The sequence below is a fragment of the Rhinolophus sinicus genome, linkage group LG11 (assembly GCF_036562045.2).
Source record: "Rhinolophus sinicus isolate RSC01 linkage group LG11, ASM3656204v1, whole genome shotgun sequence".
Taxonomy (NCBI): domain Eukaryota; kingdom Metazoa; phylum Chordata; class Mammalia; order Chiroptera; family Rhinolophidae; genus Rhinolophus; species Rhinolophus sinicus.
In genome coordinates this window covers 39054786-39080750 of record NC_133760.1, presented here as the reverse complement: position 1 = coordinate 39080750, position 25965 = coordinate 39054786, and positions in this window count along the sequence as shown.

The window sequence follows — 25965 nt, the reverse complement described above, 5'->3', positions numbered from 1 at the left end:
TGAGAGAGAAAGAGAGAGAGCAAGTGAGAGAGGTTGAATAGGTATCGATTGTGCTTAGTGCTTTGAAGGACACAAAAAGGTGCAGACGTAAGTATATTCAGAGGTATTTTAGATAGCATGGTCAGAGAATGCCAAGCTGAGACTGAAGGATAAAAAGAAGACACTCTGCAAACATCAGTATATTCATTGTCTGGGGCTGCTATAACAAAGTACCATTAAATGGGTGGCTTAGAACAACAGACATTTATTGTCTCACAGTTCTGAAGGCCAGAAGTCTAAAATCAAGGTGCCGTCTGGGGCATGCTCCCTCTGAAGGCCGTAGGGGAAGTTCTGTTCCAGGCTTCCTAGCTTCTGCTGGCCTCAGACATTCCTTGGCTTGTGGATGGACATATTCTCTCTGTCTCTTCACATTGTCTTCTGTGTGTGTGTGTGTGTGTGTGTGTGTGTGTGTGTGTGTGTCCAAATTCCCCCTACCCCCCTTTTTTTAAATAAGAACACCAGTCATGTTGGATTAGGGTCACCTAATGACCTCATTTAAACTTGATTACCTCTGTAAAGATCCATTCCAAATAAGTTCACTTTCTGAGGTGCTGGGGTTAGACTTCAACATAGCTTTGGTTTGGGGGCGGGGGGAGAGAGACATGATTCAACTTATAACAAGAAAGATGGACAGTGTTCCAGGCAGAAGAAACACATGTTCAAGTCCCTGAACTAGAATGGAGCTTGGGGAGCTGAGGAAACAGAAGGCTGGTGGTGTGTGGAGTGGCAGGAAGAGACAGAGAGGAGACTCTTTGGCAACTACGGAAACATCAATATGGATGACCCATTCATTTTTGCTCTTCACACCCACTGCAGTAGCTTTTGAGGGATATACAGAGAGAGACTGATTGAGGACAGTTTTGTCATTTCTTCTCTGTGGATCATGGCAGCTAGGGACACGAGGTCATGGTAGTTGCCAACTTAGACAGAAAAATTCATTTTTCTTACAAGTCATATTGCCACTTGTGTGTCCCCCGGCTGGACCAGGCACCACAGGAGCCATTCTGTGAATCATCTCCAAATAAAACTGGGAAAGACAGCAGAACATGGGCTCTGCGCCACGTCCGAGTTGGATGCCGAGCGGCTTCCTCCAGGGATCACGGTGCTCTCCTGGCTGCTAGGTTTGCATCGCGGAGGCGGGAATTTGGGGCAGTGGGAGAGGACACAGAAGAGGTGAAAATGAACACTGTGCAATTAGGATCTCACTTCAGTCACGTTGTTGGGGGCTTAGTGTGTTTTAGAAATTGGACTTCAGCGTATCCGTGTGTTCAGTTTAACCACCCTTCTCCCAGGGCTCGTCATATGAAAACTGCATGTGCGTGCATCTGTATTTCTCCACTTGATGATGTTATTTCTATTTCCTTTACCCCATCTCAATCTACTGTCAAGCATGGAAGTTTATATTTCTTATTTTATCTCACACACATAAGCCTCTGGCCAGACTCCTTCTCACGGTAGTGATTTAGATGGAACTTCTTATTATTTTGAATTTCATGTGTGCATTATCCCTTTATTCCTTAAACAGCCTCGCAAGGTGGGTAGCTTGACTGCATTTTACAGATAAGGAAGCGGAAGTGTGGAGAATTTAAGTGCTAGTGAGACAGCGGCAGTACACCTGGTGTTAATATCATAAACTGCGAGCGGCCTGCCTGGGTTCAAATCCCAGGCAGTGTGACCATAAGCTGGTTATTAAACCTCTTTGACTCTCAGTTTCCTTATCTGTAAAATGAGGGTGGTAATAATGCCCACCCCCAGAGCTGATGTAAACATCAAGTGATAATACATATAAAGGGCTGGGCGCCCCGAGTGCTGGTTGTTCAAGATTGAGTGTGGGCCTCTGCTGTGCCACTTCCTGGCCGTGTGCACCTGGGAAAGTTGTTTCAATTTATTAAGTCGTCGTCGCTGGTATTCTTTCTATCCACTACTGTACTGAAGCACTGTTGTGATGAATACACGAAGGCAGTCTTCGTTAGGTATTTAGCAGGACATCTGGCCCAGCGCACATTACTTGAATTGAAGTCAGAAAGGGACATGTTGTACATGGTTTTGTAAAGCAGGATGCAGAGGCTGGATTTCCTTTCAACTGCACTAGGAAAGCATTGGAGGGTTGTAATTAGAGAAGGGGTGTGACATGTTGTGAGCAGTAGAGAGGTCACTTTGGCAGTAGCGATTTACTGGAAAGGCTGGGATTCGGAAGTGAAATGGAGCAACCAGGAAGCTGTTTCAGACTTCTAGTCAATACACGTGGTGGCCAGGACTATGGCAGAAAGGGAGGCTGAGAGAGAAGTGACCCGATTGAGGATCAATTTTTGAGGCCATATTGGACACACCTGCTGATGGGTTGGATGTGGGAAGTGAAGAAAGATGAGAGGTTGGTACAGATACTTGAAGGGTGATGGTGCCGTTTATTGGGAAAGACAGAGAGGGAGGGGTGACATCATGAGTTCCCCTGGGTCATTTTAATTTATGCTGGATAGGCGATGTTGCTTGATTAGGAAGTGAATAAATGTTTCAGTTGCTGTATGGGGTTTATTTATGCCGAATCTCCCCCGAGCCCCACAAAAAGTTGAGGAGGTGGAGGTTTACATTGATATTAACATCGACAATCGAATGAGCTAGTAATGAAAGATCAATGTCCATAGAAGGAGGAAGAAAGCTGGTGCCCTAACAATAAAGATACCTAGAGCTGTGATGGAACACATGTATGTGGTTCACATCTCAGCTTCTCATAAAGAAGTTGGTGACCATTCTCAACCTTCAAGCACCTGAAAGTCAGAAGCCTGCAAACTATTTGCATTAGGAAGAATGTGAATTTTCTTCTTAAGAAATGGAAATGGGTGGCATAATTAACAATGTCTGTACCAAGAATTTTAAAGCAAATGTTACACGGCCATCGATTTTAACCATGTTATCCTAAATCAGGAAAGAAAAAGCACAGCCTCTCAGTGTACATGAAAGGGGTTACGGTGGTGTCTCTTCCATCTTTGAGTCACTGGTCATTAGCACAGCTTTCTGGCAAAGATTTGTGTTTTAAAACTTGGGTAAAGAATGGATGGGTGAGAGAGGAGAGGAAAGGGGGAGATACTAAGCCACAGGCAACATTCCTCTCTCTGTGACACCCACCTTTGAGAATATAGTAAAATCTATCAAAACTCACCAAAAACTTGGCATTAGTGGAGTTCACATGGGAACCAAGAAAAGGGATGTGTCAAATCCAGGATGATGCAAGGCCGAGTGTGGTAGCAAAAGCCACAGTGCTAGCCCATGCTCATTATTTATAACATCATACTTAAACCTAGGAAATACCCCAGTGTTATGGGTCGAGTTGTGTCCCCTTCCCCCAAATTCATATGTTGAAGTCTTTTATAGTTTCCAGTACTTTAGAATGTGACCTTATTTGGAGGTAGATCCTCAAAGACGTAATCAAGTAAAACTGAGGTCATTGGGGTGGGTGGGACCTACTCCAATATGACCAGTGTCCTTATGGGAAGGTGAAATTTGGATAGTGATTCACATAGAGAGAAGATGATTTGAAGAGACACAGGGAGAAGACAGCCATCTATAGCCAAAGACAAAGGCCTGGAACAGATCTTTCTTCCACTGTCCTTAAGAGGAACCAACCCTGCTGACACCTTCCTTGACCTTGGACTTCCAGCCTCCAGAACTGTGAGACAATACATTTCTGTTGTTGAAGCCACTCAGTCGGAAGCAATTTGTTGTGGCAGCCCTGGCAAACTAATATGTATACCTAAGCTAAGGAATCCAGGTTTCAACCATCATATTTATCTCCCAGGGGCCAGATAGCCTTCTCACTGACATGGGAGCTACATATAGTTTACTACAGTGCTTCTCCAACTCTCTATGAATCACCGAGAGAGCCTGTTAAAACACGGAGTCCTGAGCCCCTGGGATGGTGCCCACGAATTAGCATTTCTAGCAAGTCTCAGGTGCTGGTGATAGGGCCAATCTGCAGACTACACTTTGAGGAACACTGGTCCAGCCCAATGCCGAGGACTTGGGAGATGTTCAATAAAAAATCAAGGGAATTAACATTAGGAATGCTGCTTTAGACTGAGAATCAAATAGACAAGTCACTCTTCTCGTTCAATGATTCTTAATGGGGGTAGACATCGGCTCTACAGAAGTCAAATTTCTTGGGAGTATGTTTAGAATATATATATATATATATATAGATAGATAGATAGATAGATAGATAGATAGATAGATATAGATATATTTGATATAGATATAAATATAGACTTTGTGTCAAAGAGAGCTGCTCCATGTGTCAAAGAGCTGCTCCAAGCCCGGCAGCATCTGAAGCAGAGTGCTTTAACAAAGTTATTCTGATGTTGTTGAGGAGGAAAAGGTTTTGAAGGATAGAAGTAATTGCTGCAGCCAGAAGTCCACAGTTGCCAATGATTGAAACTAGTGGCTGGGTCAGAGAATGCTAATCATCCATGAAGTGGGCTCACCACGACTCTGACACTGTATCTCCTGATGCACTCCGGGGTAGGTGTACCTTTGCTGAATAAATACAAAGTGAACTTGACGGGAAAGGAGACCTCAGCATCCTACACAGGCAATTTTGCAAGCTGTCTGGCTGTGGAATTAGTGGAATGTTTGCTCAGGAAGAAACAGCTGACGTCAACTTTGCTCTCTCTGCAGCTCAAGGGCAGAGTTAGCCATGCCTCTGGCCTGCACTGACACCCACAGAGGGAAGAATGGCTTCCAGAGGGAAAGGTTAAAGAACAAGTCAGCTGGGCATTCACGCTCCCATTCCCTCCCTCCCCGTTTGTCATCTTTCTGGCAAGGTGAATTCAATGCCCAGTAATTCCTTCTGACTTTCTAAGAGCTATGGGACACACAAGTGTGAGAAAAGTCATCCCAGCGCTAACAGGATTAGCTCAGCTTCATAACCTAATCACAATGGCCAAAGAGAATAAAGAGGGAGTCAGTGGGCAGAAGGCAAGTAATGTGAGGATGAATGGAAGTTTTCTTTAAATACCAAGGTGTGTGTGTGTGTGTGTGTGTGTGTGTGTGTTCTAATTCACAAAGGCTGACTTCCACTTGAGGGGGCTTGTTAAATATGAAATGGGAATATGTCTTGTCTTTGCCTCCCCTAGAAACAATCCCAAGGACTGTCATATAAGGTGCTATGAAAGCTTTGTTGAATATTAAATCGAGGCCATGGTGATATTAATAATAATGGAAGTAGTGATTAATGAGGAGAGACAGAGTAGTGTGGCAGAATGAGGGCTAGATTTGTAGACAGACATTAGGTTCTTCTACTTTTATTTTTCCATCACTTGTTGGAAGGACTTGAGGAAATAACTTGATCTCTCCGAAACCTTATATCCATCTGGGTAAAACAAAGACATTGGACTAATTTTTCTCCAGTGTTTTCTTGGATACCCACCAATGAGTATGATATACTGAGTTAACTTGTAACTGTATGTGCCTTGTATATCGATTAATAAGGTATATGCCTAAGGCTAGGTCCATCTGTGCTTGGATATACAATTTTAGGCAATATAATTGTCTCGCATGAGTGGTTCAGATAATAAACAGAAAAAAGAGCATAATAGATAGAGCATAGATTATACAATTTAAATGTACTGGTGTTTGACTCTTGTCTGCCATTTATTAGTTGTGTGATAATAAATGGTCTGGTCTTCAGCTTTCTTATCTAACAAATGGAGAAATTGGTAATATGTGACCATAAGTTTAGCCATCATAATTCTTCATCTTCCTTGAAAGAGGTGATGGGAGGGTAAAGTTTTTAGGTGAGACAAGCTTAGGGGAGTCCTATGCTAGGTACATTTTGCTCATTCATTTAACAATCGTGAATGGATCAACTCACGATTGAAGTTGAATTAGATGTGCAAAGATGAATAAGACATAGCCCCTGCATTCAAGGAGCTTATGGTCCAACAGAAGCAGATATATTTTCATGCTTATTTTCTGCGAACGAAAAGACAGATCTTTGAGACCTTCATCTGTAGAAAAATTACCTACTCTCCATATTTTAGTATCACTGTATGTAAGCGTGGGGGTGCACAGGGCACAGTGCCAGTCACAGGAATTCCACATCACACAACTGTCTTCCTTCTCTACTGACGCTCCTTCCTCTTGTTCACAGACCTTGTCTTTGCGTCTCAGCGCCGGCCTGAGCAGCAGTGCGAAGACAGGCCGAACTGACTGGACAAGATGAAGACAGGCAGATTGCGTATCTGGTAAGGAAATGACACCACAAACTGGTTTGGACCAGATGGTGAGCAGAAGATGTGGGGGGAATGGATGCTACCTGAGCAAAATGGGTGAAGTCTAGCTTTTCTAGAGGAGCACATTGTCCATATGTATGTGTGACAAGGAGGTTTGGAAAAGGCTTCTTGTAAATGAACACTACTGAACTTGTCTAGGTCACACATTGTTAAAGACATAGAAAACACAGGGTTTGAGCATGAGGAGACATTGAGGTTTGCATGTGAAATCGGAGCTTGACCAGTAATTGATTGGCAGAAATGACTGAGGTTCACTTTCAGGTAATTTTCTATTGGATTCTCATGATAGCATTTATTCATCTAGTCATCAAAGTTTTATTTGGTGTCCTTTCTGTGATATGTGCTAGTTTGGGTCATGGATAAGAAGTATAAAGCAATGTGTCAAAGTTTATTTAGGAGCACATGACAATAAGCAATGTGATTCAATACTAATTACGATAATGGAGGCCCATGTGGATACTGAAGAGTGTAATGGATGAACTGAAACAGCAAGGGCAAGTTTCTCAAAAGAGAGATGAGAACATTTGATTGTAGACATAGCTCTCTAACTGGATTATTGGTTATTTTTGTATCCTTATCATCAAAGGTAAGATAATGCTTGGTGTGGTTTCCTCTAATTGAGTCAGTTTATTAAAGAATCCACATGTTTAAAAACTTGATCATGTATATGAAATTATGAGTGTAAAGTAAGAATCAGGCTTCAGTCATGGGAGTCTGTGTGTGTGCCTCCCTCCCTCCCTCCCTCCCTCCCTTTTCCTCTCTTTCTCTTTTTGCCTTTCAGATCTGAGACTTCTTTTCCAGGAATGCTTTTGCAGAAATCACATCACATACATTTCATCAAAATAGCATCTTTAGGATAATCTCCAAAATCTATTTTTGCAGGGGATGAGAGGGGGATAATGTGCAGCTTTGAGAACGACTGTGAATGAATCATGGTTTCTGACTTCTGCCTAGTTTGTTTTGTTATGAACATTTTGTGGCTATTAAAAAACAACAACAACAACAAAAGAAACATTATACTGTTGGAAGGCATAATGAGAGAATATATAATTTAAACAAAGCCCAAACTAAAATATGGCAGGCTTATATCTAAGTTTTTCATTGCTAAGAAATGTAAACTCTTTTAAATTTTCGTTGCTAAATGAAAGACACCAGATGTTCATCTGTTACCATGAAAGTCTATTTTAATTGGCAGTTGTGGTCTCAGAGTAATTTTAAATTCCTACCAGGCTGTCACTTTTGCTGACTTGCAAGAAGGTTTAATGCCTCCCCCACTGGGCTAGACTTTATCTTTCTAGTTGGAACTGTTGGAGCACCTCAGTTTATGACAAACTTAGAAGAGCTTTAAATAGTTCACAGAAATGCAATGAAAATGCCTCAGAGTAGAAGTGTGATGTTTTAAAAGTGCTCTGAGCTACAGAGACATAACTTGTTGTGGGGGAAACATGTGCAACAGATAGAGGCATCTAGGGTAAGGAAGAATGAGGTTCTTCGATCAGAATGAATTACTGTAACATACTCACGACATTGGTTAACAAGCAATCAATCACCTCCACATATAATCTATCAAATTTGATCATTAGCCTGGTTCATGGAATTAGAACACGGGTTTCCTGTCAGTTCACTTGCTTTGTCCATGTTGAGGAATGGATAACAAATCCGTGTGACCAGGTGTTTAATCCAGTTATGGGTGTTGGAAGGGACTGGGATTGGAAGATGGTACAAGGCAAAACCAAATATACGGAGCTGGGAACAAGAGGATCTGGAATTTAACCTACTCGTGTTCTGGCGGGCCATGTGATTGATGACTTGTTTGTTTTGCCAAGTGCGCGTATTGAGCAATATGATTCTAGAGGTTTTCTCCAGTAAAAAGCATTTAGATTTTTAAAAATTTTACTTCAGACGTTGCATTTTCCTGGCTTTACCTCTTCCTACTCTGGTGTTGTTCGTTTTCTCCAGATCTGTAGCCCCAAATGTCTCATGTGTTCTCTGAGAAATAATCTTGTGCACAGTACAGGGATATTAGCAAGAAAACCCTGGGCATGAATCCTAGATCTTGGGAAAACTGACTTATCTTTTCCAAAACCCCTCGTATATGTATTTATATACCTCAGAGGATAGGCTGAGAATTGACATAAACTCAGACTGGAATTGCTGAGTGATTGGTATGTGTACATCCAACATTAGTAAACACTGCCCAACAGGTTTCCAAAGTGGTTGTACCCATTTATTCTCCCACCACCAGAACGTTATGAGAGTTTCAGTTCTTCCACATCCTTGCCGACGTGCTATATTGCTTCTCATTTGAATTGTGCCATTTTGATGCAGTATGGTTTCATCACATCTTGATTTTACTTTTAATTTTTCTGAGGAGAAAAGTAGTTGAGCATCTTTTCATGTATTTACTGACCACTTGCATACTCTCTTACATGAATTTCTTCTTCAAGCATTTTGCCCATTTTTTTTCTATTGGTTGTTTCTTATTGATATACCTAAAACAAGTAGTTTGAATACCAGTCCTTTGCAAGTTGTCTGTTGTATTAATGTTCTCAGGCTGCTGTAACAAATTTCACAAACTTGGTGGCTTAAGACAACAGGAATCTATTCTCTCCTTGTTGTAAGGGCCAGTCTACAATCACACTGTCAGCCAGAGCGTGCTCCCACGGGAGGCGCTGGACAGTTTCTGGTGGCTGGAGGCATTCCTTGGCTTGGGGCCATGTAATTCCAATCTGTCTCCACCGTCACGTGATCTTCTGCCCTGTGTCTGTTTGTCTTGAACCTCCCTCTTCTTTCTCTTATATGGACGCTGGTCATTGAATCCAATATGGGGCATTGGATCCTGGATCCTAAATTCAGGCTGATCTCATCTCAAAATCCTGAACTTAATTACATCTTCAAAGACCCTGTTTCCAAATAAGATCATATTCACAGGTATCAGGGGTTAGGACTTGAAAATATATTTTTGGTAGACACTATTAAACCTGCTACATATGTATTATAAATATTATTTTTTTTAGTTTGTGGCTTGTCTTTTCACTCTCTCTATGGTATCTTTTGATGAACCAAACTTCTTAATTTTAATGGGATACAGTTTATCTTTTTTTCCCCTTTGTAGTTAGACATTTGGCAGCTTTATTTAAGAAATATATGCATATCTCAATGTACTGAAGTCTTATATATATTTTTTACCAGAAGTTTATTAATTTTTTTCTTGTATATTTAGGCCTATAATCAATTTGGAATCAACTTCTGTGTATGGTGTGAGGTAGAGGTTAACTTCTTTTCCCCTTAATGAATGTCTAAGTGACCAAGCATTAATTATTAAAAAGTCTATTCATTCCTCACTATATTACATAAGCATGCTCAGAAAATAAATCACAATGTATGAGTCTGTTTTATGATACTCTATTTCATTGGTCAGTTTGTCTAATTTTGCACCAATACTGAACTTTATTAATTATTGTATCATAAATTTTGATATCTGAAATGTAAATCCTCCAGTTCTTCAAGATTGTCAAATGTATTTGGTCCTTTCAAATTTCTGTGAAACATTTTAGTATTATCTTGTCAATTTCCACACATGCACAAACTGTCTCTCTTTCAGACACACCCACCCACATGCATACACACACCTGCAGGGATTTTGATTGGGGTTGGATTCAATTTATAGATTTATTTGGGGAGAAGTAGCAATTATATCAAATTTTCTAGTCCATGAGCATTGCCTATCTATAGTTTCTTTGTGTTTTCCTTAATTTTTCTTAATAATGTATACTATTTTCAATGTAGGAGTCTTGTAAATCTTTTATTAAACTTATCTTTAAGTATTTAATGTTTCTGAAGCAATTGTAAATGATATTATTATACAAATTCACTTTTCTATTTTTATTGCTTTATGATTTTTATATATTGATATTATAATCTAAATACTTTGCTACATTCACTTAATTTAATAATTTGCCTATAAATTACAGTCATGTCATCTGTGACAAAAATGACAGTTTTATTTCATCATTTCTAACCTTTATATTTTCGGATATTCTTGACTTATTTCAGTAGCTACAAACCTCAGTACAGTTGAACAGAAGTGTTGATTCTCAAATTGCTTTTTTAAAAAAATGATAATTATTTTTTACTCAGTATTTTCACTTCGCTGCATGGTGCTCTTTTTGGACTTTTACCTCAAGTCTTCAGTCTTGCTTATTTCCCCAATTCTTTGTATGTGTGTGTGTGTGTGTGTGTGTGTAGGGGCAACAGTTCCATTTCCTTTCTTTTGCCCCAACTCAATGCTTTGGAGATCTCTGAGATTTCCCTCTGTTTCTCATACCTCAGCTGAGTTGTGTTGGTTCTGTTATGTCTCGTTCCTTCTTTCTGCTTCCATCTCATCACTGCCTTTGATCAGAGCCTTCTCTTGTCTTTCAATAACCTACTAAAAGATTCTGTCTTCTCTAGACTCTCTGCTCTCCAATGCTTCTTCCCTTGACATGGTTTATCCATTTCAATTCCGTCGAAAAACATAAATAGCTTCTTACTGAAGAAAGAATGAAATCGATATTCCTTAATTTGTCATTCCTGGCCATGCAGGATCTGCAGAAACAGTAGGGCCTGGTGACCAAACATGGTTTCAGGAGCGTGTTGCCTTGGTTTGAATTGTGACCACTCATTTACCAATTGAATAATCTTGGGTATGCGATTTCACCTCCCTCTACCGTGGTTTTGTCATGTGACATAGTAATAGTATCTACCTTACATTAAATAGGTTAATATATGTAAAGCACTCTGCATAGTCACCTAATAAGTTTTATCAAACATTAATTTTGTTAGTGTGTTGTCAAAGTTTTTCTTTCCAGTAAGAATACTGACAACAAATTATAATCAACATTTATTAAGCACTTAGTATGAACAAACAACACAGTGAAACCCTTTACTTGCAGTATCTAATTTAATTAACCATAACCCTGTGTTATAAATCTCATTATGCTCTAGGACTAAATAGTGGTAAGTGACATATCTTCTGACCCTTCCCAAATATGCTTTTGACTCTCCTGTACCCACAGTTTTGCTCACAATTTCCCTATTCCTCTAATCCCATTCTCAATTATTATGCCGGAATAATCCTACCCATCCTTTGGAGCTGTGTGACAACTTCTCCTGTTCCAAGGTATAACAAAGTAGAATGGACAAAAAATTAGATTCAGGATTACTGAGCACATTTATTGTAAAATAAAACTGTTAATTCTTTTCCCTGCAGGATCAAAAGACAGCCTTATGCTAGTGAGTTGGACTTTCCTGGCCCCTTCATTAGCCAGGTTGATTCTTTACAAACCGACTACACTGACCCTCTGGCTCTTTGTGCAGTTTCAAGACAGCCTCAACTTGGTTCTTCCAAGTGGCTCATCAGACTGAGCTGAGTTAGTGCAGAGCTTCCAGCCAAGTAAGGCCTCCCAGCACGAGGTGTCAAACATAAGACAGCTGATGCTGAGAGCCAGAGGAAGAAGGCTCTTCTGACCCTGCTGTCAGACTAGTGCATTCAGAGAAGTGGCTGGCGGGCTGGGCTTCCTTTGATGCAGTGAACAATGAACAGCAGGAATTAAGTCTCACCATATCCACCTCATGCCTCCGTGTGTGTGTGTGCGTGCGTGTGTGTGCGCATGTGTGTACATCACGTGCACATACTTCATTCTTAGCAACATTAGTGTGGACAGTCTATGACACATTATTTGAAAATAACCCACCCAAGGTCACGACTAGGAGAGAGATCCCACCAGCTGGATAGAGGTAATGGTAGAGCTAAGGATCCTTAGAGTGCATTTGACACACGAGGAAATTAAGGCAAATGAAGGACAGTGGTTTCTCATGTGTTTGTGTTCGATCTGTTTTCTCATCGTCTCTCTGTGTGGACTGTTGAACACAAGATTCACAAACCATAGTTGCATTTGAATTCATTGAATTCTTCTTGAATGAAATAGTAATGATGCCCATTCAGATCCAGAGGGTCGTAGGACCATAATTCTCCCCGTCACAGGTTCTGTAGCTGAGAGTTCTTGTTGGACAGAGTTTGTCATTCTGGTGATTTGTAACCTGGGAGTCACATGTTTAGAGATACAGACTTGTTGGTCAGCACAGTGTTAAAGACAAAAAGCAAAAACAAAAAAAGAATCTAAAGTTTAAATGTTTTTAAAGTAGGGCATACACTCTCAGGTTGCCGTAGAATAGCATTACCGAAATTGTGTCAAACCAGTTTTTTTATTTATTTAATTTTTGTATTAGTTTATTGGTTCCGCTTGGCCCATGAAAGAACATGAATTTGTGACTGCTGTTCTGGACACGTTTTACTACTTACATAGGCAATAGAATCATGAAATCTGAGAGGCCTTAGTCTCCAAAACTTAGATCAAGTGGTTATCAATCTTGATTTTTAAATTTATTGTTAGAAATTGGAATATTTTCTCTAAAGATAAGCTTGAGCAGAAATCCAATGTATCAAACTGATAAAAGTGCAACTGTTCTGTTTGGAGGGGTGTTGTGGGGTGGGAGGGGCGAGCCTGAGAGGGCTCTGGAAACTGTGCCCTGGGTCCCTGGGTCCCTGGGCCCCTGAAGCGACTCCATAGAAAGTAGGGCTCTTAGGTGCTCGGTTTGAAAACCACTGATAGGTCCTGCCTCTTTACTTTACAGATCAGACGTCTGGCGACTGGAGCTTACTGGGACCTAATTTCCAGGCCATGTTCTGTTTCTCGTCAGTGCATCTAAAAATCTTTCCTAGTCAAACCTTTAAAATGAGCTACATAAACCCTCAAAGTCATGGGTTTAATTATCAAGATCAATTAAAAAATATTTCATATTAATAATTTATCAATGTATAATTTATTCACAAATTAAAGTCAATCTAGTTTTTAAATTATCTTGTTTATTTTATAATTTAATCACACATTTATTTTAATTTATTTAATGAATTTGACTTAAGTCTGTTCGCATTTTTACTGTGGAAGGTAATGAGTGACACTCACACTGGACGCTGTAGACCTGTGGTGTCTGTGTATACACTTTTGAAGTTCTCAAGTTTGAATAGTATGTTAGAGTGGAAACAGCATGAGGCTTATAGGCAAGGAGACCATTTGAAATCATACTGTAGGTCTTCTATCCATGTGACCTTTGGAAAGCTATTTAATCTGACCATGTCTTACTTAGCTCTTTCTAAGATCCTTAGTGCCTAATTGTTGGGGGTGTTGTGGACACTAAGTTGTATAATATCAGGCGTCTACTCAGTGTTTGGAGTGCAGAAGACAGGCAGTAACAGTCATTTGCATTGTCCCTATATCATAACTGTGTTGGGTGATTCATCTTTGTAGCCTCCCCTGGAGTTCCTTTGCACACGTTAGGCATTCAGGAAATGTTTGTGAGTGATGACTAAATGTTACTGAAACATGAAGAGTAAGGCATGTCTTCAGACTCAAGAAGTATGTAGAACTAACAATTTTCCTATGCTCAGAATAAAGAGTGGTGGTGGAGAGTGAATCTGTGAATTTCTGCCTGCCATACAATAGGTGTGTTACAGACCAAAGGAGGCTATCTCAGAGGAAGGAAACTTTCCTAAATAGAAAAAGAAAAAAGAAAAAAGATGAAAGGTCTTTCTTTCAACAAAGAACTACTAGTACTTAACTTGTCAGGACAGGATTTTGAAAAATAGCATTCCCAAGTATACCTTTGTAAAAAGCCTTAAAAAGAAGTAATGCAAACCTAGTTCCCACTAGCCTTTTATTATTTCTCATTGAAAATGGCTTGCAAGAGCTTCATTTTAGAAAACTCAACACACTACTGTGAACATGAAAAGCAAACCTGCTTTTACAAAGCTGATGTTCCATCGGGTACGTGAGGGCTGAGTGATAGCATGGCCAATTATAGATTCTGGCTGTGTTTGCACTGTGCCCAAACAAGGAAAGAAAACATAAAACATTCACCCCACACATGAACATTTTTTGAAAAAGAAGGAATAAACTATTGCTTATATTGAATGCAATTACAAAGCACACATAGCTAAAATGCTTCTTTTCATGTACATGCCACTTTTATGAGAAAGGGAAACACTTGATCAGGATTCTACAATCTTTGAATTGTACAGTGACTACCAACATTCCCAAAGACGAACAGATAAAATTCTCAAATATCTTGTATATATACAAAAGTGTTTACGTAGTCTGATAATGGTTCATTAACTTTTTCTTCGACTATTCATCAAAGATTCAGATGCCAGGCATTTCTCAATTTGCTGGTGATACAAGAGTGAATAGAACAAAATCTCTCCTCTCATGGAGATAATATTGTAGTAAGAATGATTGAAAACTAGAGCCTATGTATTTTGGAGAGTACTGAATTAGGTAATGGAAGATCTTCATTATAATTCCAGTCCTTCTTACATAGCAGGTACTTGCTTAATGAATATTTGTTTACAGAATAAGTTCTGGCACGATCTGGTTACGTGATCTTGTGCAAATCAATTAAGTTTAAGTTCTTCACCATCATACCATATGAAAATTGTACTAAATAGCCAATAAAGAAGTTCTCAATTTTAAAGACCTGTGCTCTGAAAACTAGAAGACATTGATGAAATAAATATAACACAAATAAATGGAGAGATATACAGTGCTCATGGATTAAAAGAACAATATTGTCAAGCTGTCCATTCTACCTAAAGCAAACTACAGAATCAGTGCAAACCCTATAAAAAATACTAATGACATTTTTTCACAGAACTAGAACAAACAATTCTAAAATTTATATGGAACCACAAAAGGCCCCAAATAGGCAAACAATCTTGAAAAAAGAAGAACAAAGCTAGAGGTACCTCGCTCCCTGATTTTGAACTATACTACAGAGCTATAGTAATCAAAACAGCATAGTATTGGCATAAAAAAAGACAATAAATAGATCAGTGTAACAGAATAGAGAGCCCAGAATATGCCCACACTTATATGGTCAATTAATCTATGACAAAGGAGGCAAGAACGCACAGTGGGGAAAAGACAGTCTGTCTTCAATAAGTGCCATTGGGAAAACTGGACAGCTACATGATAAAGAATGAAACTAGATCACCTTCTTACACTACATACAAAAATAAACTGAAAATGTATTACAGACTTAAATGTAAGACCTGAAACTGTGAAACTCCTAGAAGAAAACATAGGCCATAAACTCTTTGACATCGGTGATAACAATGTTTTTTGGATCTGTCTCTTCAGACAAGGGCAACAAAAGCAAAAATAAACAAAGGGAACTACATCAAGCTAAAAAGCTTTTGCACAATGAAAAAAACCATCAACAAAATGAAAAGGCAACCTACTGAATAGGAAAAGATATTTGCAAGTGATGTATCTGATAAGGGGTTAACATGTTAAATATATAAAGAACTCAACTCAATAGGAAATAATCCAATTAAAAAAAGGTGGAGAACCTGAATAGACACTTTTCCAAAGAAGACATACAGATTGCCAACAAACACATGAAAAGATGCCCAACATCACTAATCATCAGGGAAATGCAAATCAAAACCACAAGGAAATGTCACACCTGTCACAATGGATATTACCAAAAGACAATAAATAACAAGTGTTGGCAAGGATGTGGAGAAAAGAGAACCCTTGTGAACTGTTGATGGGAATGTAAATTAATACAGACACTATGGACAACAATATGGAGGTTCTTCAAAAAATTAAAAATATTAAAAATAAAAAATATTAATAGAACTACCTTACAATCCAGCAATTCTACTTTGGGGTATTTATTCAAAGAAAACGAAAACACTAATCAGAAAAGATATATGCACCCCTATGTTCATTGCAGCATTATTTTAAAAATAGTCAAGTTATGGAAGCAACCTGTGTGTTCACTGATAGATGAATGAATTAAAAAAATGCAATATTTATATACAATGGAATATTACTCGGCCACATAAAAGAATAACATCTTGCTATTTGTGATAACCTGGATGGACCTAGAGGGTATTATGCTAAGTGAAATAAGTCAGGCAGAGAAAGACAAATATAATTTCATTTATATGTGGAATTTCAAAAGCAAAGCAAAACAGAAACAGACTCATTGATCTAAAGAACAAACTGATGGTTGCCTGATGGGAGGAGAGTAGGATGCTGGGCAAAAAAGGTGAAGGGGAATAAGAGGTTCATATCTCAATAATATTGTTAAACTCACTGAGTGGTATACCATAATTGATGAATTTTTATCATGTGTAAATTTTACCTTAATAAAGTTGATTTTAAAAGTTCAAAAATCAACAGACATAATAAAAAAAAACAGAAGAAACTTGTTTCCTCTAATAATTTAGAGATTTTACATTCTTAGGGAAAATCACTCATAATTCCATGATATGGCTAATAATGTATTAGTAGGTAAGGTTAGCTGTCATCTGTGGATGATAGTCTCCCATTTTTTTGAAAAGAAGTAAATTTGCAAAATCTTTTACACATGGAAATTTTACCCCACCATGTCTAATACTTTATCACCATCTCAGAGAAACATGATTTATAGAAATATTTTAAAGTATTCTTAGCTAATTTGTCCCAGTTTATATTTCATATGCCCTATCAGAATGTGAAATACATAACTAATGAATCGTTATATTTTGAGAAACAAGGATTTTTAGAATTTCTGGTAACTGCAGTGATAGCCACAAGCACCCCATGCGGAGTACATTACGGCAAAGGCCTATCTGGGCTCCTTTAATTTGTTTCCACTCTGCAATATCATAATAAATGTGGATGTCTTTCCAGCACTAATTTCTATGTACGTGGCAGAATTTCATTAAGCACAGCCAGCCCCATTTTAATTAAACACCCTCACTTTGGTTGTGCACGGTCTGTGCTTTTGGCCCATCACAACAAGCACTTAGTCAATTAACTATTTTATTAGCCCATTGATTTTTGCCGTAGGTCCCTACTTTCTTTTACCAAGATCATGAAAGGTAAATAGATTGGCTCCTTTCGTCTCGAAGAGGCAACGATAAATAATGAAATATTTCAAACAAGGTTTTGTGAAGAACCTAAACACAAATAAAAAGTATCTGCCATTTATTCTAGAATGTAAAAACTGAGTGCTTGCAGGAGCGTCGTGTTTGAATAAATCATATTGTCACACTGACCTTTATTGATATACTGTTTCCCAACTGAAAGCATCAATCCTGCTGCTTAAGAGATCTTTTGTTGTGTAAGACCTACAGATCTATCAGGTGACAAAATAATGATTTGCTATCCGTGGACTTCGTAAATCAATAACTTAACAAGACCCTCAGTTGCTTCTTCCCAACCCTCACTCCACTCTATTGCCTATGTTTGCAATTTCAGTTTGATGCACTTGACTGATGTGGTTAGAGACCAAATAAATGTTATTTAACTGAAGGGAAATACAGCGTATGGTGCTGGGCTTCTCAAGATAGCATGTATTTTCAGGGCATACTCTATGGCTTAATTGGCGCGACACTCGATGGCTAGCCAGGAATGCAATCAGGTATAGGTAATTTATTTTTCTAGATGGATACAATTTCTCCCAGATGAATCAAAGGGCTTCAAGTCAATGCAGCCCCTTCCCCCATTTGGTTTTGTGTCAGAGTGGTTTAAACAGATATATAAAACTTCTTTTTCTAAGGTCATCACCGGAATAAATGGTGTGCTGATACATGAAATTGGACTGTTTTGGAATATGTAGTATGCTTGCTTATCCTAATTACATACAAAATAAGTCTTCTAAAAATTAAAGGTGGGTGAAAGGCTTTCTATGTCCTCATTCTTGTGAAACAACTGTTCTGATTGTCAGAATTCTTCCAATGGGAAAGGCATGTAAGATACTGGGTTTCTAAGGACTCAGGATGAGGACATGAAAGTCCTATATTGGAATTCTGATAATTTTATTAATAAGCTGTGTTATCTTAGGCAAGTTACCCTACTGAAACCAGTTTCGGCATATTTACTTTTCAATATTTTATACATGCCCTATCTAACTTTGGAGTTACCTTTGAGGTTCTGACAATAATAGTAGTAATAATGGTCATTCTTTATTGTGCTTAATATGTTACAGGTACCATATGGACATTGTCTATAACCTTCACAACCACCCTTTAATATCAGTATCCATCATCATCCTCATTTTCCAGCCAAGGAGCGATAGAAACGTTTTACAATTCACTTGAGGTTACCTAGGTTTGCAGAGCAGAGTTGGAATTGAAATGAAAGCCTGCCACATACTGTCACAGGCTTCTTCCACTCTGCTATACTGCTTCTCTATCATGTAATGTCTGTGAAAGTGCAGCAGAAAAGCCAAAACACTGGACAGATGCACAGTGGTATTACAGCCATTAGAGTGATTAATAGTCAACCCAAAATGTAGGACCTGACACCCAGAGGTGATGTTGTCCTTTCCTTGAGTGGGAGTTACACTTTGCCATTAGACAGATAATTATAGTGAGATTTTTCAAAGGCAAATTTTTGCCACTGTCTGCATGCATAGCCTCGCTAGCTCTCCAGGAGAAGCAAAGAATAACAACGCTGATTGATTTCCCTTTGCCACTTGCTTCCAGTGGTTCCCTTTTTAATACCCTTCCCAATTGTGACTTCATTGTCATTTGAAGCTGCTGATATTTCAGCCTCCATACAGGATAAACAATTGGGCTCCTTAGCAAATTCAAATGTCTGCACAGGAGGGAAGAATATATCCTATCTTTTCTAAAAACTGTTTCGGTGGTTCTGTTAGGAGGCATAGCTCTTTCCCCTTTACTCCAGTAGGCAATAATCTGCCCATTCCCTCCACGCCCTCCCCCCTAGAAAGAAAGCTGTCACCACCTTTAGGTTTGAAAGATTTCACTGATGGAGATTTTCAGAGCTTTCTACGACCAAACCCAAATATCACAATAACATCGAGTCTAGCTGCCTTGAATCATTTTATAGTTTTTACTATAGTCTAACCATGAATTCCAAATCCTACACAGAAGAAAACAATCCATCTTGTAAAACATACTCATGCCGTTCCATGACAAAATAGAAAGTTCCACAAAATGGCTCATAAAGTACAATGCTGTTACCTAAGGCTGGGAAATGATCCAACCCTGGTTTGCATTTCCCAAATCTCCGCAGAATTTCCTGTGTCATTTTCATCAGTGCAGCCTTGGAGCCTAAGGATGGTGGGAATGTTTGTTTCTCTAACAAGTGGGTTTCCTCTCCTGGAGATCCTTACGGTGACACTGGATACTTCAGTCATTTCTTCTTTCTACTTCACTTCTTCCTCTAATGAAGGCATTAAAACACACTGGACCTTACTAAGTATTCATCAAAATCCAGTCATGCGGCATCAAAAGATCACCAGGTTAAGTGTAGACATGGGCAGCTTTCTTGCTGTATCTACATTTACCCTGTGATATACTCAATTAATATTTACTCTCAATATAAGTCTGCATCTCACTACCCAGGCCAAAGGAAGACCCATGCGCTACAGAGAGCGAAAGGGCACCCTGAGATGAAAACAAGAAACCTGAGTGTTTGGGGAAGTGGACAGGAGGATTGTGTAATTCCCATCTGACTTCCTCTAACAAGTAGAACTACAAGCAGTGAAATGTATAAATGGATTGGGTTTTTAAAATTGTCTTTGTAATAGGAAGAACAAAGACTTCACACTTTATTAACTACTGGTAAATAAAGCAAAAAGGCAAAAAAAAAGTTCAAGTGGAGAAGGTGAAAAAGTAAGTGGTCTGTTTTGTTCTAGATCAAATCTGCAATATTTTGTAATAGATGAAGATTAAATTGCCTGTCAGAGTTCTCGAAGTTCAGTCCCCTTGCTCAGTGCTTATGATTTTCTATGCCAGTGCTCAGAAATATGGGTTCATTACTGACTATTGAACCATCACTAAAATACTCCACTGTGCCCTACCTAAACTTCAAAGTGTTAATGGCACCAACGAATTATTTCCTAACCCCAGCTGAATTTCTTATTCTAGCACTGTGGCAGATGTAAGTTGATATTTAACAGAGAAATTTTTATTAAATTAATTCACACCAATATATCAATGATTAATATCCTCTTAATGTTCCAGTGATAGGTTAAGTTTAAAGATGAATGCCCATTATCACAGAGGATTTGCCAGAGATGTCCAATTAATGAGACCTGGGACAAAACTGTAGAAGGTATTATATGCCATGAGGACAATATCGATTGAGGTCTCATTGTAAGTTGCGAATCTGATCAAAACAATTTTCAATAACTCATTTTATTTATTCAACCAGAATTTGCTATGTATGAGACAGTGAGTTAGAAACAGAGTATGCAGAACAAATATCACCTATTTGTAGCTTAAAGAATTTCACCTTCCAGTAAAGGAAATAGATCATTAAAGTAATGAGGGATAGGGCAATTATAGAGATATCAGAAGACATTTGGCATATATTTCAAAGGTGTTTCCTTCCAGATAATTTTTCTGGTTTCTCAGGTTAAGATGAGTCTCAATGGATGAACATGAGCTAGCCATGTAAAGAGAGTGGGGAATAGGGAGGTGGGAAACATATTTTAGTCAAAGGCACTCGGTTAGTCAGGGTCTCAGCAGGTAGCACATTCAATAGGGATGATCAAAGAGATTTTAAAGAAGAGACTAAATATAGGGGTAAGAAAAGTCAGCAAGGAGGGATGAAGCATCCTCAGGTTGAGTAAAGCTGGAAGCTGTTCACACCTTTAGTTTTGAAGGGATAAGAAGAAGAAGCAATTATTTAAACTGAGCAAGGTCTGTAGCCCTGGCTCCTACGAAGAATATGACCTTCATTAGAGAAGCACAGCCTGGGCGGAACCATGGCCTGGTAGGGAAGAAGCCATGGAAATAAATGCCCTGACCTCTTTGTCCTCCAGTTCTCTGTCTAGCATTTCCGGTAGAAAAAAGCCCAATACCAAGCCAAAGGGTACGGGAACCTGTGTTTCTGAACCAAGAGAAGGGTGAAGAGTAAAACTGGAGGGACAAAATTAGGATAACCAGCACGGAGATGAAGATGAAAAACATCACTGCACATTTTCTGTTGCTGAAGTGTGAAGTGTGAGGGACAGAGTGGCGAGAATAAAAGAAAACCTGAAACCTTTCCTTAGATTGTATCACCTACTAAAGAAAGGTTGTAATGTGTTGTGGAAACCCAGTAGCTTCTAGCTCCCTGTCTGCTCTCCAAACTTACAGATGATTCTGGAAGCCCTGATGAGGAGGCAGAGGAGCTTTTCTGGAGACGAACAGGACAATTTGTGGTCTAGGAGAAAAATGATGACTCCTTGAACTAAGGCAATGGAAATCAAGATGGTAAGGAAGATAAAGCTTTGAGAAGCATGATGGAAATAAAATCATGAAGATTCACTGAATAAAATATGGGAAAGGAAAAGTCAAGCAACAGGGGGACTACCAGATTTCTAGTTTTATTCACTAGAAGGATAGAGCTGACAAAAATTAAATGAAAATATAGGAAAAATGGAGCGGTTTTGCAAATGTCCACTGCGTATGTGTAGCAAAATAACTGATACTCAATCAGAGTATGATGTGTTGGTAGAGATTTGAGTTGGGATATAAATTTCAGAGGCCCTTGCCAGAGGCTATTCCTAGGACGTCCAGTAATTTGGAGATGGTGGAGTAGAAGAGGCCATGAAAAACAGAAAGGAAAAATAGTTTCCTGATGAAAGATGAGAGCGAGAATGGTAAAAATCGTGTTGGGCATATCAGTTAGAAAGCCATTGACGAGCTCTGGAAAAAGTGATTTCATTGGAACGGTGAACTATATGATCGTGGAGGTTGGAGGGGTAAAAGAGAGCTTAGAACCTGGAGACAATGAGTGTAGACAATTCCGGAAAGTGCGGATAAGTGAGAGAAGGGAGAAACAATATGGGATGGCAGAGGAAGAGTCAGAATCAAGGAATAGGATTGATAGCTGAGAGAGTGAGACCTGTTTAATCTCTGATGAGAAGGGACAACAATGGAAAGCAGATTTCAAGTTACAGGAAAGAGAATGCTGAGTGGACAAAGCATTAAATTGAGTTGACTTATCAAAGTTCCAAGAACTTTAAAATTGCAATACAAGTCAAGATTTCTATGTTAGCTATACGAGTTAATTTATTTGTTGGTTTGTTTATTTTGGTAAATGGAATTTTGAGATTGCAATACAAATCACCCTGGAATAATGAAATTGTTTTCATATTATTCTATCTCTAGGAGCATAATTCCAAAGACATTGTAGAAAGCAATTAGAGACATATTTATAGAACAACGAATTCATTGTTATGGACGTGACTGATCCAAGATAGTACAGACGATCAGTGATGGGCGAGGTCTACAACTGATGACGGCCATTCCTAAATGTGTTCACCAGAATTCCCCATCCCTCCTTAACTTTTATTTCAAAACCAACCTAGGTTTTACTGATCAAATCACCTCTCTCCCTCTTTCTGGTATTAGTGTGTATTTAGTCTTCTTGTAGATACAGTTGCTTATTTTTTAACAAGTTTGTTTATGAGAAACATGAAGCCATTCACTCATTATACGCTGGCCACTAAGTTTATGAACAGTGTCAAATGGCTTATTATTGGGATCAAGTCGTGGATAGGAGTACAGGCTCCAAAGTTAGGGTTCAAACACTATCTTAGACACTTAATGGAATTAGTTTTGGGCAGCAATTAATTGCTCTATGCCTTGGTTTCATCATCTGAATAGTAGGATCAACATACTAAATCATCATAACCATGGGGAGATTAAAGAGTAAATGTGTGTAATGTATCTGCCCAAAGGAAAAAAAATCAATTGACGTTCCTTATTGCTTTCCATAGTAGCATTGATGGTGTACCAGTAGTAATGCTATTACTGACTTAAGTGATAATTCAAGTCATAATTTACTCGAGCAAATAATTCACTCTCATTAAATAAAAAGCACCCCTCTGGCATGTGTCGATATAAGGAACAAAAAAACCCTATATAGAGAGGTTTTTTATGAGTTTATTTGAACCAAAACTGACAAGTGCCAGGAAGCAAGATCGCAATTGCTCTGGAGAATGACAGTTTTGCAGTTTCTTTTATGTGTTTGAAATTAAGGAGTGAACATAGGGAAGATTACATGAGGGTGGGAGAAAGCAAGGCAGTGATTGAATAACAGGATAGTTAATAATATTGTGTGCTCTCTGGAGGGTGGTTACCATATTTCAAAAGTGTGTTAACCTAGATGCACACAAAACAATGGACAGGACTTACTTAAAGCAAAGATAAACCTTTCACTAAAAATATTATATACCTGGGGCCTGACTATCCACCCTGACCTGCCCATTTAAGAATGTATGATCAGATCACCCTGTGAGGTGACTTTCCATAGAACCCCTTTTTCATCCACACATGCCACATAGTTCATGTTCCAAGTGTTAGGTCAGCTACGGGCATGGTCAAAGCAGCCAGGAGCCAAGTCACACTCCTCTGCCAAGTCAGACCCCTCCTCGCATGATGGAAACTGGGCCCCTGGCGTTTCCCCGAAGAGGCAGCAGACCTTTGGTGCGATAAACAACTCCGGATGCAGCTGCTTGCATCTGATCTGCGCTGGGGGGTCTGCCCACTGGCCACCTCACTCAGCCAACCCCCACCCCAAAAATCGCATATATACCTCCCTCGCTCTGCCCTGGGCACGACTTCACCGACCCCGTCTGCGGATCGGTGAACCTCGCCCGAGCGCAGAATAAAGCACTCACCTTTCTCAACCCACCTCTCTTAGCTTCATTATCTCGCCACAAGACTTACATCGAGAAGACAATTCCCTCCAAACCGGGTGAACATCCCGCCAGCCATGGCTGTAAGATGAAGTAATAAAGACATAGATCTCGGCACACAAAACTGAGTTCCTGCTGTTATCACATTAGGAGAGACTTTCTCTGGAATTCAGTAATGGTATTTATCATCTTCTGCCCCCTGCCCCCACAAGGGCGGTGGAGTCCATGGGTCTGGGTGAGCGACGCAGGGCTCACCACTCTACGTACCTCTCTAGACACCAAGCTCTGTGTTCACAGGGCCATAAGGCTTGCTGACTTGATGTGGCTCTTGTTCATGCTGGCTGATACTAACTTCTTGGGCAGGTAAAATGTGGTTATCCTCTTAGCATGCTTTTCAGATAGAAATGTGTGTGTTGAGGTATGAATTCTATGCTGATGCCTTCATTAGCTCTTATCATCTGCATCGGTGAAGATGGAATGTAAATGGCCGTGGGTATTAAACTGTTTGAATGTGTTTAAAAAATTAATCTCCATGTCTTTTCAGTAGGCAACATGTATTTGATAGCTTATCTGCTCTGCCCAAAGATGAGTATTGACTGATGCTATATCTCCCTACATCTCGTGGGTATGTGGAGGCGGGGTTTCTGCTGGAGAAATTGTCAACTGAAAATGGGAAAGATGTCAGTAAGCTTTCCTGCTTGGTCCTGGAGTTTGAATATTAGGTACCGTTTGTCTGAAAAGGATGAACTACAATTTTTATTTTTATTTTTATTCTGAAGTGTAGTTTATTTGATTTTTCAAAGATTCCACAGATTATGGAGAGGCCAAAAGTGACTTATGTTCTATTATATTATTTAAAATATTTGATGAAACAGAATAAGTGTAGAAAATTATCATAAAAATAGCTGGGAAAATTAGTGACAGAGAGCTCTAGAGGACTTCATTCAGAACAAAACATAAACTTCTGTACAACGGAAAATGCAGTGCAATCTTTCCCACAATGTATTCTTCAAAGCACTAATTCCTTCAGAGTATGGGCATGGGGAATCCATGGTCAAATAAGTTTGGGACACGTAGTACAGTAAATATGCCTCTTTTGTTAAAAATAAATTTCACTAGGGAATATTGGAGAACAGTGTGTTTCTCCAGGGCCTGTCGGCTCCAAGTAGCTGTCCAACCTAGTTGTGGAGGGCGCAGCTCAGCTCCAAGTCCAGCGGTCATCCCCAATGTTTACCTGCAGGGGGCGCAGCCCACCATCTCATGCGGGAATTGAACCGGCAACCCTGTTGTTCAGAGCTCGCTCTCTAACCAACTGAGCCATTCAGTCACCCCAGTAAATATGCCTCTTAAAGGTACATGCAACACAAAAAGATGAACTATGCTCATGATTGCTGCTTTCAATCATCACCCAAAAACACTTACCTAAGATTATTTTTTAAGGAAACACTGATTGATATCCCATGGATCAATCTAGAGTTCTTGAACACACTTTGTCAATTGCTTGTTTTGAGAAAATCTTTGGTTTGTGGGAGTAGGAGATAGAAAGCCTCTGCCTTAGATTTTCAAAGCTCCCTTTAATAATGTTCTAGGAAACCTTCTGGTGATAAAGTTCCTACATTGATGTCCATTTGGTTTAGTACTAAAGGTGAGTCCTTCATCAGCAAGAACTTTGGACAAGAACCTTAAGATGGGTACACACGCCCTCTCTGAACTAAAGGGTATGAAAATCTCGTTTAGGATTTATTTCCTTTAATATTTGAAACATGTATTATAGTCATAATTATTTGCTCTGGCATTTTAAGGATGAAATATCCTTTTGATTAAGAGAGGAAGGTGTAAAATTATTGCAAAATTTACTGGCGGTCACAAACGTATCCCTTGCTCAGTG